Genomic DNA, 12,967 nt, shown 5'->3' on the forward strand with positions numbered 1-12,967 from the left:
TAATTATACAAATACTGTTTCTACTACATGCTTATAGATTTTGTTAATCTTAATTTGAGGGCTCAATTCCTTGAAAAGGTCGTCTTTAACAGAATATTTTATTGCAATAGATAAATGAAATAAATTCAATAATTACAACGATGTAAATAGATCGATACGATAACACATTTTAACACAGCTTAACAACTAAGGGTCTTTGTATTGATGAGAATGCTAGGAATGAGTAATAAAAACCGAGAGAACTTGTTAAAATCTTACAAGGGGAATAACTCGTCCTGTCATAACTTGATTAACATTACAGTTTTGTTCAGAATAAGTATATAGGTATCTTAACAAGTTAGGATTAATTTGCAAAAGTAAATGTATTGTTTGAAGCGAAATTAATGCTTGTTTTAGAAACAGATTTTAACATGAAAAATATGGAGGGGGAATATGAGAGTGTGAGCGTCAGGTAAATGCCAGGACTACATATAAGCTAAATATGTAGTGATGAGCAGTACGACTAGAAAAAGGAATGAGAGAAAGTAAAGGTGAATGAGAGAGACGTTTAGCGAAGACACACATGGTAGATAATGAGCGAGAAAGAAAAATATTGAGTAGGTCAGAAAGGTGAGAATGGTGAAGCGGCGAGCTAGTTTTCAAAATGTGTGAATTTGATATTTGAGAAACAGTTTGTTAGTCAAGAAGATAGAGAGAATGAGTGAGTGATATAGGTTTATTAAATCAGAAACTGTGAGCGAAGGGGATGTATTAACAAAATAGTAAAAAAAAGTTATTTGATGTACATTACAAATAAGTGTTCGTCATGAGCAGAAGGTTTGAAAGTAACAAACTAAGATGTTATTTACAATCCATACATAATTTAAAATCATTAATTACAGTATTTATATCAAATCTTGTGTAATAAACATAAGAGAAAATTGATTCGTTCTAATAATAGACACAACATATCATATCAAACTGAAATTAAATGAATACAATCACAAAAGTTGTTATCTAGAGAAGAGCTTGGATTTGAATAGAACATCAATAGAAATTCTTTGTAACAAGGGATATTACTCGTCCCGTCATGACTAACTTTCTCCGTTTTAGCCAGTTTATGGTGTTAAGGAATTTAAACACATCACACGGATTGTGAAAATGTGTCTGATTCCTTCTACTGGATGGAAGTGGAATTTATTAACCCGCAAGCTGGTAGGTATGCTTATCTGAAAATTGGTGATTTATATAAATATTATAAAAGCTCATTATTATAAATTAAAATTAGTAAATTTGCATTTGCTTTAATTCTATATTGGCTTTTTAAAAGCGAAGAACATCTCCCGAAATTTCTAACCATATAATACCTCTAAGCTACCAATAGTCACCAAACGATCAATACAAGTTTGTTTTTGTTTTTCATACAATTTCTAATGCTGTAGGCTTGTATTCAGAAAAAAAAACTGAAAACAAAATAAATAACACTGACTCATCTGGATCGACGTATGTCACAACGGGAACTTTGGATTCTGCATATTGTAGAGTTTCTATAAATCCGGACATGTTGGATATCCATTCAGCAATATTGTCAATCTGGACCATTTTGGAACTTTGGTTTCTCTAAAAAGCAGAAAGAAGACCTTAATTATCACTTGACATTTTATAAAAGTTTATTTTTGAGACTCTGTATAATAGATTTTTATGTCTGGATATTTGGTTTCTATGTATAGTAGAATCTTACTGCTCAAATCTTAATTTCAACTTGTCCAGTAAGTAGGACATTAGAATTCTAATGCTGTCCCAATTGCATGATCGTACGAAGCGACCCCATTCAATATATTGTCATTTCCCTTCAATCTAACTGACTTTCGTATAAATGTCTCCCTTAAAACATCCTCACGTTTGGCCTGGAATTGAGTACTCGCCCCAGTAAAGAAGTATCTTGTTTCTGTCCCTTGGCCAAGATTCATAATAGTAAAGGTGGTAGTTTCTGCTCTAGCCTGGTGCTCAGTATAAAGGAAGTGGGACGACTGGTTTACCCATTATCTGTATAATGTGAGTGAGCAGATGGGATGTGCTGTTTGTGTCTCAAGCAGTATGCTTCAGTGAGATAGCACTATGAAATCACCAAGAGTGTCCACTATCACAAAAAAAACACTACACGAACATACCACAGCCTTCCAAAATATTCAGACTTCAAAACACACATTGGATACGGGAAAGGCCATCATTGAATGGTTCTCATATTATCCTAATGAAATAGCCAACAAACCAGGTATTTTTCTATAAACAACGGATTATGGAATGTTTCAGTCTTGACACTTCGATAATCACAAGATTCTTATAGGTATGCACACTTCGATTTCTATTAGCAATGATTTTTTTCTACGCACTCTGATTTTTATGAACTGTTGTACCTTGTCAAAAGACCTTAGAAGTCTAGACACTTTGAGTATTTTAAACGGAATTATAGCTGCAAAAAAGACGTCCTCAAACGATTAATCACATTGTAGTTTGAAAACTTTTATTTTTGTAAACTTTCTTATCTTTTTATTTTTATATTTTATTTTATTATAGTGGCGCTTGTCAAATGAAAACAATTCATAAAACCACATCAAACTAAATCAGTGGAAAAAAAACAATTGACATCCAGCCAAAATTGACATTGAGACTCGTTATTTAAAGTTCGAGTTAAGGCTTGAATGTATATTTACATAGAGTCTATTTCTTATAATTATTAATTATTATATAACATTAATATAAAGTTATTACGGATATAGATAATGTTTTACAACACAGGTTACTGCAATGTCAGACATGAAAAACTTGACCATAGATAAGGCTAAGCAAAATTATAGGTATACCGTATACTTAAAGCAATACAAGTCTAGTTAGAAGAGATATGTTATTGCATAAAACTTTTTATATGCCAGTGATATCTAATCAGTCAATTCACATTAATTATGTTGTATTGGAGTATATGGTATAATTATGTAGAATGGTCAATGGTATAAAAAACTAAAAAGTCAAACACTTTCTATAAATAGAATAAAGCTGTTTGTTCAAACATTATGGTTTCCTTAATCTGAAGAAAGGTGTAGTCTGAAAAATGGGCCAAGTTTCATGAACATTCCTTAAATTTAAGGAAGCACACAACTTAAAATTCTCCAAAATTGAGGATGAATAAAGCTTTAGTTAGTACAATGTTGTAGTTTTTGTATCCAACAATACTAATATGACTTCTCTGGGATAAACTTTAGTAAGTTATTGGTAAATATTTTTAATAGGAACCATTTATTAATGAACCTACACCGCTGGCGAATGGTTATTTTTCTTTTTCAAAAACAAAAATAGATGAATTAGTATTTTCATTCTTTTACAAATACTTAACCCTATTTCCGCCATTTGAGCTTTATATTTTACCTCATGATAAAGATATTAGAACTGATTGCGTCCCGAAAAAAAGTCCATGATATGCCCAATATGGAATGAAGTACTTGTTGTGCATCCACCAAAAACAAACTAAGTTATTTTATATTATTTGTCAGTTAATTAGACATACATTTACATGAGTAAAAACCAATAAACCGTTTATGTTCTGTCGGTGGTGGAGCATCTTAAATTCTAAAATATAACATTTATCAGCTATTGTTTTATTTATATAAGATTTGCTAGTACCTGTAATCTCTAGTGTAAGTTAGCTGTCTGATTACGCAACTTAAAATCTCATCTAAATGAAATGGCATGGACGTTTCAGATTATATTTCATTGAGACTGGGGTTCTTATCGCAAATTTCTGACTAATGTAATTCCGTTGTACGACCTGTCTCTTAGACTTTATATGGATTTTTATTTTCACGACAATCGACTTAATTCCGGATGACTGATTACGAGGCCTTGTTTCCGCTTCGATTGATATCATTCTCCACACACATAATTATCGTATTGATATATAATACCATCAGACACCTGCGGTGTACGCACACTTTTTATTGTATATAAAACACATTGTATTTCATTTCATGGTTCAGTAAATCAGAAGATGACGCCCGCTATCTGAGACATCGAATCTATGCTAAGTACCCAGCGTTTTATATTATCAGAAACCCTCCCATAGTGTAACCGACCGAATTACTACATAGCGTTATAAGTGTCGCCCCGCCTTTTTGTTATACAGGCACAAACATGTGATGTATTCATACGCGCGGCTGCCTTTGTAACCCCTAGTCTGACCTCCGAGTTTGGCGCGTCTGGACCCCGCCTCCTTTATCTTGCCTGCATTCCGCAGTCGTGGCAAATTGTCAGGCGAGGGGCACAAAAAGGGAACATATATAAAATAGAATTTCAACACTTTATTCATAAATTCACATCACACAACACTTAATGACGGTCTAGAACACCAATGGATTTTGACATAAATAATTATTTTGGGAAAAGTGTCATTTTAGTGTGTATTTTAATAATTACAGACACGATTTTCGTAGACACATGCGCAGCTGCAGAAGACCATACATATTGTATATATATATATGTGTGTGTATTCTTTTCTGATTATTCATTAGCTGACTTAACCTGGTGATGCACCTGGTAAATTGCTGAAAAAAATCCCACAGTTCCGTAGCATTAAATAGGATATTTTAAACTTGCGAGATCAGATATCACATCCATTTTGCTGTCGTGTGGTATCCTTAAATGTCCACGTCTACTGTGGATATAGATCATTATAATGATACGTCGTCGTCTGTTAATATTGTCAGAGCAGACGACATGTAGTTATATGCCATATGCATGTATTTTAAACATTAAATGCAAATTATTAGTCGTAATGTAATGTTTAAACATGCATCCCTTTACCATAGTCGATGTGTGTTTGGTTCCATATATATCAACGTATTTTGTGAGTAGTAACATATTGCTTTGAATTTTTTGTAACATGCATGCAATTTGTTTGCACTCTTCTTACATCATCGATATAATCGTTTTAAGTCATTTATATGACGACATAACCGGATTGCACTATTCTCTTAGTCCGTCCTTTTGTATGACCATACAGTTGATTTGATGACCATACTCTCGATTCATCCTTTAGAGTTCGTTTGTGATATTGTTGACACCATACGGTTCGTTCGTCCTTCAAAAACTACATTCACATCTGTGATGTCATGGATTCAATACAACTGATTCGTGATTCTATTTCTAGTCACGAAAGTTCGTAAATATAAAGCTGACAAAACTCAATGCTCCAAATTTTTTGTACAAAACTATTCACCGAAGTATATACATTGTTACAAAAATGTAAAAGTTTCCCACTTTTGTCACGTATATAACATATGCAGGTACTTCACGTAAATCACTTCATTACATCTGATGTATATTTCATGTGCTGATTGATACACATTAACGTTATTTATTTATTTTTGTATTTTTTAAATTTTTCATAAATTTTCAAAATGTAAAAGTTACATTAGGTATCAGCACACAAATCATTCATAGTCTTCATTCAATCATTCATCATCATCATCATCATCATACATATTCACTCAATATACAACGTCATTCATTAATCACCATATCCCACAGTAGCAAATTATATTTGATTACCATTATCACACTCAGTAAACAGCATCACTATAGTTACAGCTTTGCACACTAACATCATCACTCAATTCGCATCATCATTACCATGATCATCATCATTGTCAAAATATCCTTACTACATGTATTTTAATATCATGATCAATAAATGTTATATTTTGATATCATAATCATTGTTATCACATATCCTCTTATCCTCAAACAAAACATTATATATGATATCACCCAAAACGACATCATTAATAGAAAACGATAATTGTATGAGGTACATTTTACATTAACGTTATCTATCATATAGATTAAATAAAAGGAAAAATAATAATCGAGAAACATCATCAGATACAAGCAATACAAAATCAAATATAATTTCCTTGACAATCGATTATCTTTACATATAAATTGTCACTGACCATTCTCTCATGGGATATAGACCACAAGAGTCTATATAAAACAGTCACTGACCATCCTCACATGGGATATAGACCACAACTCCATATTTAAGACAGTCACTGACCATCTCCTCTCATGGGATATAGACACACAACTCTATATAAAACAGTCACTGACCATCCTCTCATGGGATATACACCACAACTCTCTATATAAAACAGTCACTGGACCATCCTCCCATGGGATATAGACCACAACTCTCTATATAAAACAGTCACTGACCATCCTCCCATGGGATATACACAACAACTCTCATAAAAACAGTCACTGACCATCCTCCATGGATATAAACAACCTCTATAAACAGTCACTGACCATCCTCTCATGGGATATAACACAACTCTCTCTATATAAAACAGTCACTGACCATCCTCTCATGGATATAACACAACTCTCTATATAAAACAGTCACTGACCATCCTCCATGGGATATAGACCACAACTCTCTATATAAAACAGTCACTGACCATCCTCTCATGGGATATAGACCACAACTCTCTATATAAAACAGTCACTGACCATCCTCTCATGGGATATACACCACAACTCTCTATATAAAACAGTCACTGACCATCCTCTCATGGGATATACACCACAACTCTCTATATAAAACAGTCACTGACACCATCCTCTCATGGGATATAGACCACAACTCTCTATATAAAACAGTCACTGACCATCCTCCATGGGATATAGACCACAACTCTCTATATAAAACAGTCACTGACCATCCTCTCATGGGATATAGACCAACACTCTCTATATAAAAAACAGTCACTGACCATCCTCTCATGGGATATAGACCACAACTCTCTATATAAAACAGTCACTGACCATCCTCTCATGGGATATAGACCACAACTCTCTATATAAAACAGTCACTGACCATCCTCCCATGGGATATAGACCACAACTCTCTATATAAAACAGTCACTGACCATCCTCTCATGGGATATAGACCACAACTCTCTATATAAAACAGTCACTGACCATCCTCTCATGGGATATAGACCACAACTCTCTATATAAAACAGTCACTGACCATCCTCTCATGGGATATAGACCACAACTCTCTATATAAAACAGTCACTGACCATCCTCTCATGGGATATAGACCACAACTCTCTATATAAAACAGTCACTGACCATCCTCCCATGGGATATAGACCACAACTCTCTATATAAAACAGTCACTGACCATCCTCTCATGGGATATAGACCACAACTCTCTATATAAAACAGTCACTGACCATCCTCTCATGGGATATAGACCACAACTCTCTATATAAAACAGTCACTGACCATCCTCTCATGGGATATAGACCACAACTCTCTATATAAAACAGTCACTGACCATCCTCTCATGGGATATAGACCACAACTCTCTATATAAAACAGTCACTGACCATCCTCTCATGGGATATAGACCACAACTCTCTATATAAAACAGTCACTGACCATCCTCTCATGGGATATAGACCACAACTCTCTATATAAAACAGTCACTGACCATCCTCTCATGGGATATAGACCACAACTCTCTATATAAAACAGTCACTGACCATCCTCTCATGGGATATAGACCACAACTCTCTATATAAAACAGTCACTGACCATCCTCTCATGGGATATAGACCACAACTCTCTATATAAAACAGTCACTGACCATCCTCTAATGGGATATACACCACAACTCTCTGTATAAAACAGTCATTGACCATCCTTACATGGGAGGTAAACCACAAGTTTCCACTTGCAATTGTCACTGTCCATCCTCTCATGGGATATAGACCACAACTTTCTATATAAAACAGTCACTAACCATCCTCTAATGGGATATACACCACAACTCTCTGTATAAAACAGTCATTGACCATCCTCCCTTGGAATATAGACCACAACTCTCTATATAAAACAGTCACTGACCATCCTCTCATGGGATATAGACCACAACTCTCTATATAAAACAGTCATTGACCATCCTCCCATGTGATATAGACCACAACTTTCGATATAAAACAGTCACTGACCATCTTCCATGTGATATGGACCACAACTCTCTATATAAAATAGTCAATAGTCAATGAACGTCCTCCCATGGGATATAGACCACAACTCTCTATATAAAACAGTCATTGACCATCCTCCCATGTGATATAGACCACAACTTTCGATATAAAACAGTCACTGACCATCTTCCATGTGATATGGACCACAACTCTCTATATAAAATAGTCAATGAACGTCCTCCCATGGGATTTACACCACAACTCTCTATATAAAACAGTCACTGACCATCCTCTTATGAAATATAAACCACAACTCTCTATATACAACGGTCACTGACCATCCTCCAATTGGATATAGTCCACAATTCTCAATAAAAAATTATGACCGACCATCCTCTAATGGGATATAGACCACAACTCTCCACATAAAACAGTCACCGACCATCCTCCCATGGGATATAGACCACAATGTTCCATATAAAACAGTCACTGACCATCCTCTCATAGATATGACCACAACTCTCTATATAAAACACGGTCACTGACCATCCTCCCATTGGATATAGTCCACAATTCTCAATAAAACATTATCACTGACCATCCTCTATGGGATATAGACCACAACTCTCTATATAAAACAGTCACTGACCATCCTCCCATGGGATATAGACCACAATGTTCCAATATATAAAACAGACACTGACCATCCTCTAATGGGATATAGACCACAACTCTCCACATAAAACAGTCACCGACCATCCTCCCATGGGATATAGACCACAATGTTCCATATTAGACAGACACTGACCATTCTGTCAAGGGATAAAGAGCACAACTCTTAATATAAAACGGTCACTGACCATCCTCCCATGGGATTTAGACCACAATTCTCTATATAAAACAGTCAATGACCATACTCTTATGAAATATAAACCACAACTGTCTATATACAACGGTCACTGACCATCCTCCCATTGGATATAGACCACAAATCTCAATAAAAAATAGTGACCGACCATCCTCTAATGGGATATAGACCACAACTCTCTGTATAAACAGTCACCGACCATTCTCCAATGGGATATAGACCACAATGTTCCATATAAGACATTCACTGACCATCCTCTCATAGGATATGGACCACAACTCTCAATATACAACGGTCACTTACCATCCTCCCCTTCAATATAGACCACACGTCTCCACTTAAAACAGTCACTGACCATCCTCTCATAGGATATAGACCACACGTCTCCACTTAAAACAGTCACTGACCATCCTCTCATAGGATATAGACCACAACTCTCTATATAAAACAGTCACTGACCATCCTCCGAAGGGATATAGACCACAACTCTCTATATAAAACAGTCACTGACCATCCTCCCATGAGATATAGACCACAACTCTCTATATAAAACAGTCACTGACCATCTTCCCATGAGATATAGACCACAACTTTCCATATAAAACGGTCACTGGCCAACCTTTCATGGGATATACCCACAACCTTCTATATAAAACAGTCAATGACCATCCTCCCATGTGGTATGGACCACAACCATCTATATAAAACAGTCACTGACCATCCTCTCATGGGATATAGACCACAACTCTCTATATAAAACAGTCACTGACCATCCTCCCATGGGATATAGACCACAACTCTCTATATAAAACAGTCACTGACCATCCTCCCATGGGATATAGACCACAACTCTCTATATAAAACAGTCACTGACCATCCTCCCATGTGGTATAGACCATAACTCTCTATATAAAACAGTCATTGACCATCCTCCCATGTGGTATAGACCACAACTCTCTATATAAGACAGTCACTGACCATCCTCCCATGGGATATAGACCACAACTCTTAATATAAAACGGTCACTGACCATCCTCCCATGGGATTTAGACCACAATTCTCTATATAAAACAGTCAATGACCATACTCTTATGAAATATAAACCACAACTCTCTATATACAACGGTCACTGACCATCCTCCCATTGGATATAGACCACAAATCTCAATAAAAAATAGTGACCGACCATCCTCTAATGGGATATAGACCACAACTCTCTGTATAAACAGTCACCGACCATTCTCCAATGGGATATAGACCACAATGTTCCATATAAGACATTCACTGACCATCCTCTCATAGGATATGGACCACAACTCTCAATATACAACGGTCACTTACCATCCTCCCCTTCAATATAGACCACACGTCTCCACTTAAAACAGTCACTGACCATCCTCTCATAGGATATAGACCACACGTCTCCACTTAAAACAGTCACTGACCATCCTCTCATAGGATATAGACCACAACTCTCTATATAAAACAGTCACTGACCATCCTCCGAAGGGATATAGACCACAACTCTCTATATAAAACAGTCACTGACCATCCTCCCATGAGATATAGACCACAACTCTCTATATAAAACAGTCACTGACCATCTTCCCATGAGATATAGACCACAACTTTCCATATAAAACGGTCACTGGCCAACCTTTCATGGGATATACCCACAACCTTCTATATAAAACAGTCACTGACCATCCTCCCATGTGGTATGGACCACAACCATCTATATAAAACAGTCACTGACCATCCTCTCATGGGATATAGACCACAACTCTCTATATAAAACAGTCACTGACCATCCTCCCATGAGATATAGACCACAACTTTCTATATAAAACAGTCACTGACCATCCTCCCATGAGATATAGACCACAACCATCTATATAAAACAGTCACTGACCATCCTCCCATGTGATATAGACCATAACTCTCTATATAAAACAGTCATTGACCATCCTCCCATGTGGTATAGACCACAACTCTCTATATAAGACAGTCACTGACCATCCTCCCATGTGGTATAGACCATAACTCTCTATATAAAACAGTCATTGACCATCCTCCCATGTGGTATAGACCATAACTCTCTATATAAAACAGTCATTGACCATCCTCCCATGTGGTATAGACCACAACTCTCTATATAAGACAGTCACTGACCATCCTCCCATGGGATATAGACCCAATTAATTATTACTAATTACTTATTGTTTCTGTTCGTTTCCCTTGAAAGTAGTTGGGAAACTATTTGAAGCTATAGAACGCTCATCAAAACAATTTCTTTATTAAGTAAATATATCTCAAAAATTCAGGATAAGTGAAATTCTAAAATTATATGAATACGCATTGACCTTCCAGGTATGGTGTAAGAATTGTACCTGCTGACCCTATTGCATGCCCGTAAAATTTGAGAAAATTTTGGAAATTTTTCATTTTTTCCTATCTTAATTTCTTCTTCTCCATTAGAATCTCCAGTAATACAACCTCACTTGTGACGTTTGGAAGAGCGCTCGTCCCTCAGATGAAGGCTCTTGGTTCTATCCTCTGCCTGAGACACATTATAGTCTTTAAAAGTGGTGATTTTGGCATAACTTCTGTAAAATATGACCATTTGGAGTGTGTTGATTGGTGTCCTCGATGGAGCGCTTCAGTGATATAGCACTATATACAAAGGGCAAGAGTTCCACATTACAAGGAGACAATACGCATATACCGCAGTTTCCCAGAACACACTTCAAACGCACAACATATTGCATACATTGGACACCGTCCTTACATGGCGGTTAATAGGGTGTTGATTTTATCACACAAACAAACAAATTTGGACATTTGTTATCGACAAGGGAAAGTGGCACACAGACACAAGCCGATGACTCAGTACGTTAATACTTCTAAAAACCAAATTTAGAGTGTACTTGAAGTCATACGTTGACAAAGAATGATACTATATTTTCAATTGCATTCAAGGTTTATGAATTCTGTTATCGCCAAATAGAATCAAAAAGTTGTTTAAATTATCATAACGATGCAGAAATTTTTGAAGTTTATCAAAAACTTTTAATCAAGTCAAAGATTGCTATAACTGTAACATGATCATTCAGTAGATATAAGACAAAAATGGTGACATGTATTCTAGACTTGCTATAGAAAAAAAGAGGAACATATTGTTTGTTGACAGATCAGGTAACAGTTTGTGTGGAAACAATGAACTAAATTGGGAAGAATACCACAATCGCGTTGATATAGCGTTTGGTTCATTAAAAAGGCATAAAACAATTCTACCAATATCTATTGCAATTAATATCAAAATTATTTCCTCGTGCTTGGTTCATAAGGTATCTCGTCGTGGAAATTATGTATGGTTTTCAGTATTTAAGACTTATATGTTTGTTGGTTTATTATAGAGGATATTGCTATGGTGATAATTCACCGTTTGCAATAAATAAAACAAATATGACTAGATACATTTCTCCATTTCATTTTGAAGAAAAGACATAAATAGTTCTTTTCTGATCGAAATGAAAAATTCTATGAAAATCGAAATACGGCATTATTTGATTTTTTTTCTCAATACTTTCAATGAATGAATGAATTCGAAATGACAGTTGTTGATTTTTCGTTTCTGTATTTTTTCATCCATGCTTCTTCTCTGAAAGTCTTCAATATTAGTTTATGACTGTGAATGCCATTTAAGTTTAACCACAATGATCTGTGATAGAGCTGCCTTTCTCAATTAACCTTAGTTTATTTACCCTTAATCTTTTTTATTCATTGCATTCTTTATAGTATCGACATGTCATCGCATTTAAATCTGAATTGGATGACAATGTTTAATCGATATATCATTTACAGGTATCATCACTGTTTATTTTATTGGTTGATTTTGAAATAAATCAAATAATTGCATCAAAGGAAACATCTGTTTTGATTAGTATCTTCACAATAATCACGGTCGGTTAAATGCTTGAGATCTAGATACATATAAAATCAAGCGTTTAGATGATCAGATGATCAGTATGAGTTATCTCTCTTGTCCTGGGACTGCCATCGCCAC

General features: G+C 35.5%; 1 protein-coding gene across 3 annotated transcripts in view; it reads right to left on the reverse strand.

Moving 5' to 3' along the window:
- Positions 1-12,967, reverse strand: part of LOC138317343 (uncharacterized) — a 471,671-nt gene that overhangs the window by 14,291 nt on the left and 444,413 nt on the right. Inside the window, exon 1 of one of the 3 annotated variants that reach the window (XM_069258937.1) lies at positions 1,469-1,599. The exons of the other annotated variants lie outside the window; for them this stretch is intronic. The gene's annotated coding sequence lies outside the window, so the exon portion shown is untranslated. Of the gene's footprint in view, positions 1-1,468; positions 1,600-12,967 lie in introns of those variants that run through there. 3 annotated transcript variants of the gene reach the window in all.

Source organism: Argopecten irradians, chromosome 3 (genome assembly GCF_041381155.1).
Source record: "Argopecten irradians isolate NY chromosome 3, Ai_NY, whole genome shotgun sequence".
Lineage (NCBI taxonomy): Eukaryota > Metazoa > Mollusca > Bivalvia > Pectinida > Pectinidae > Argopecten > Argopecten irradians.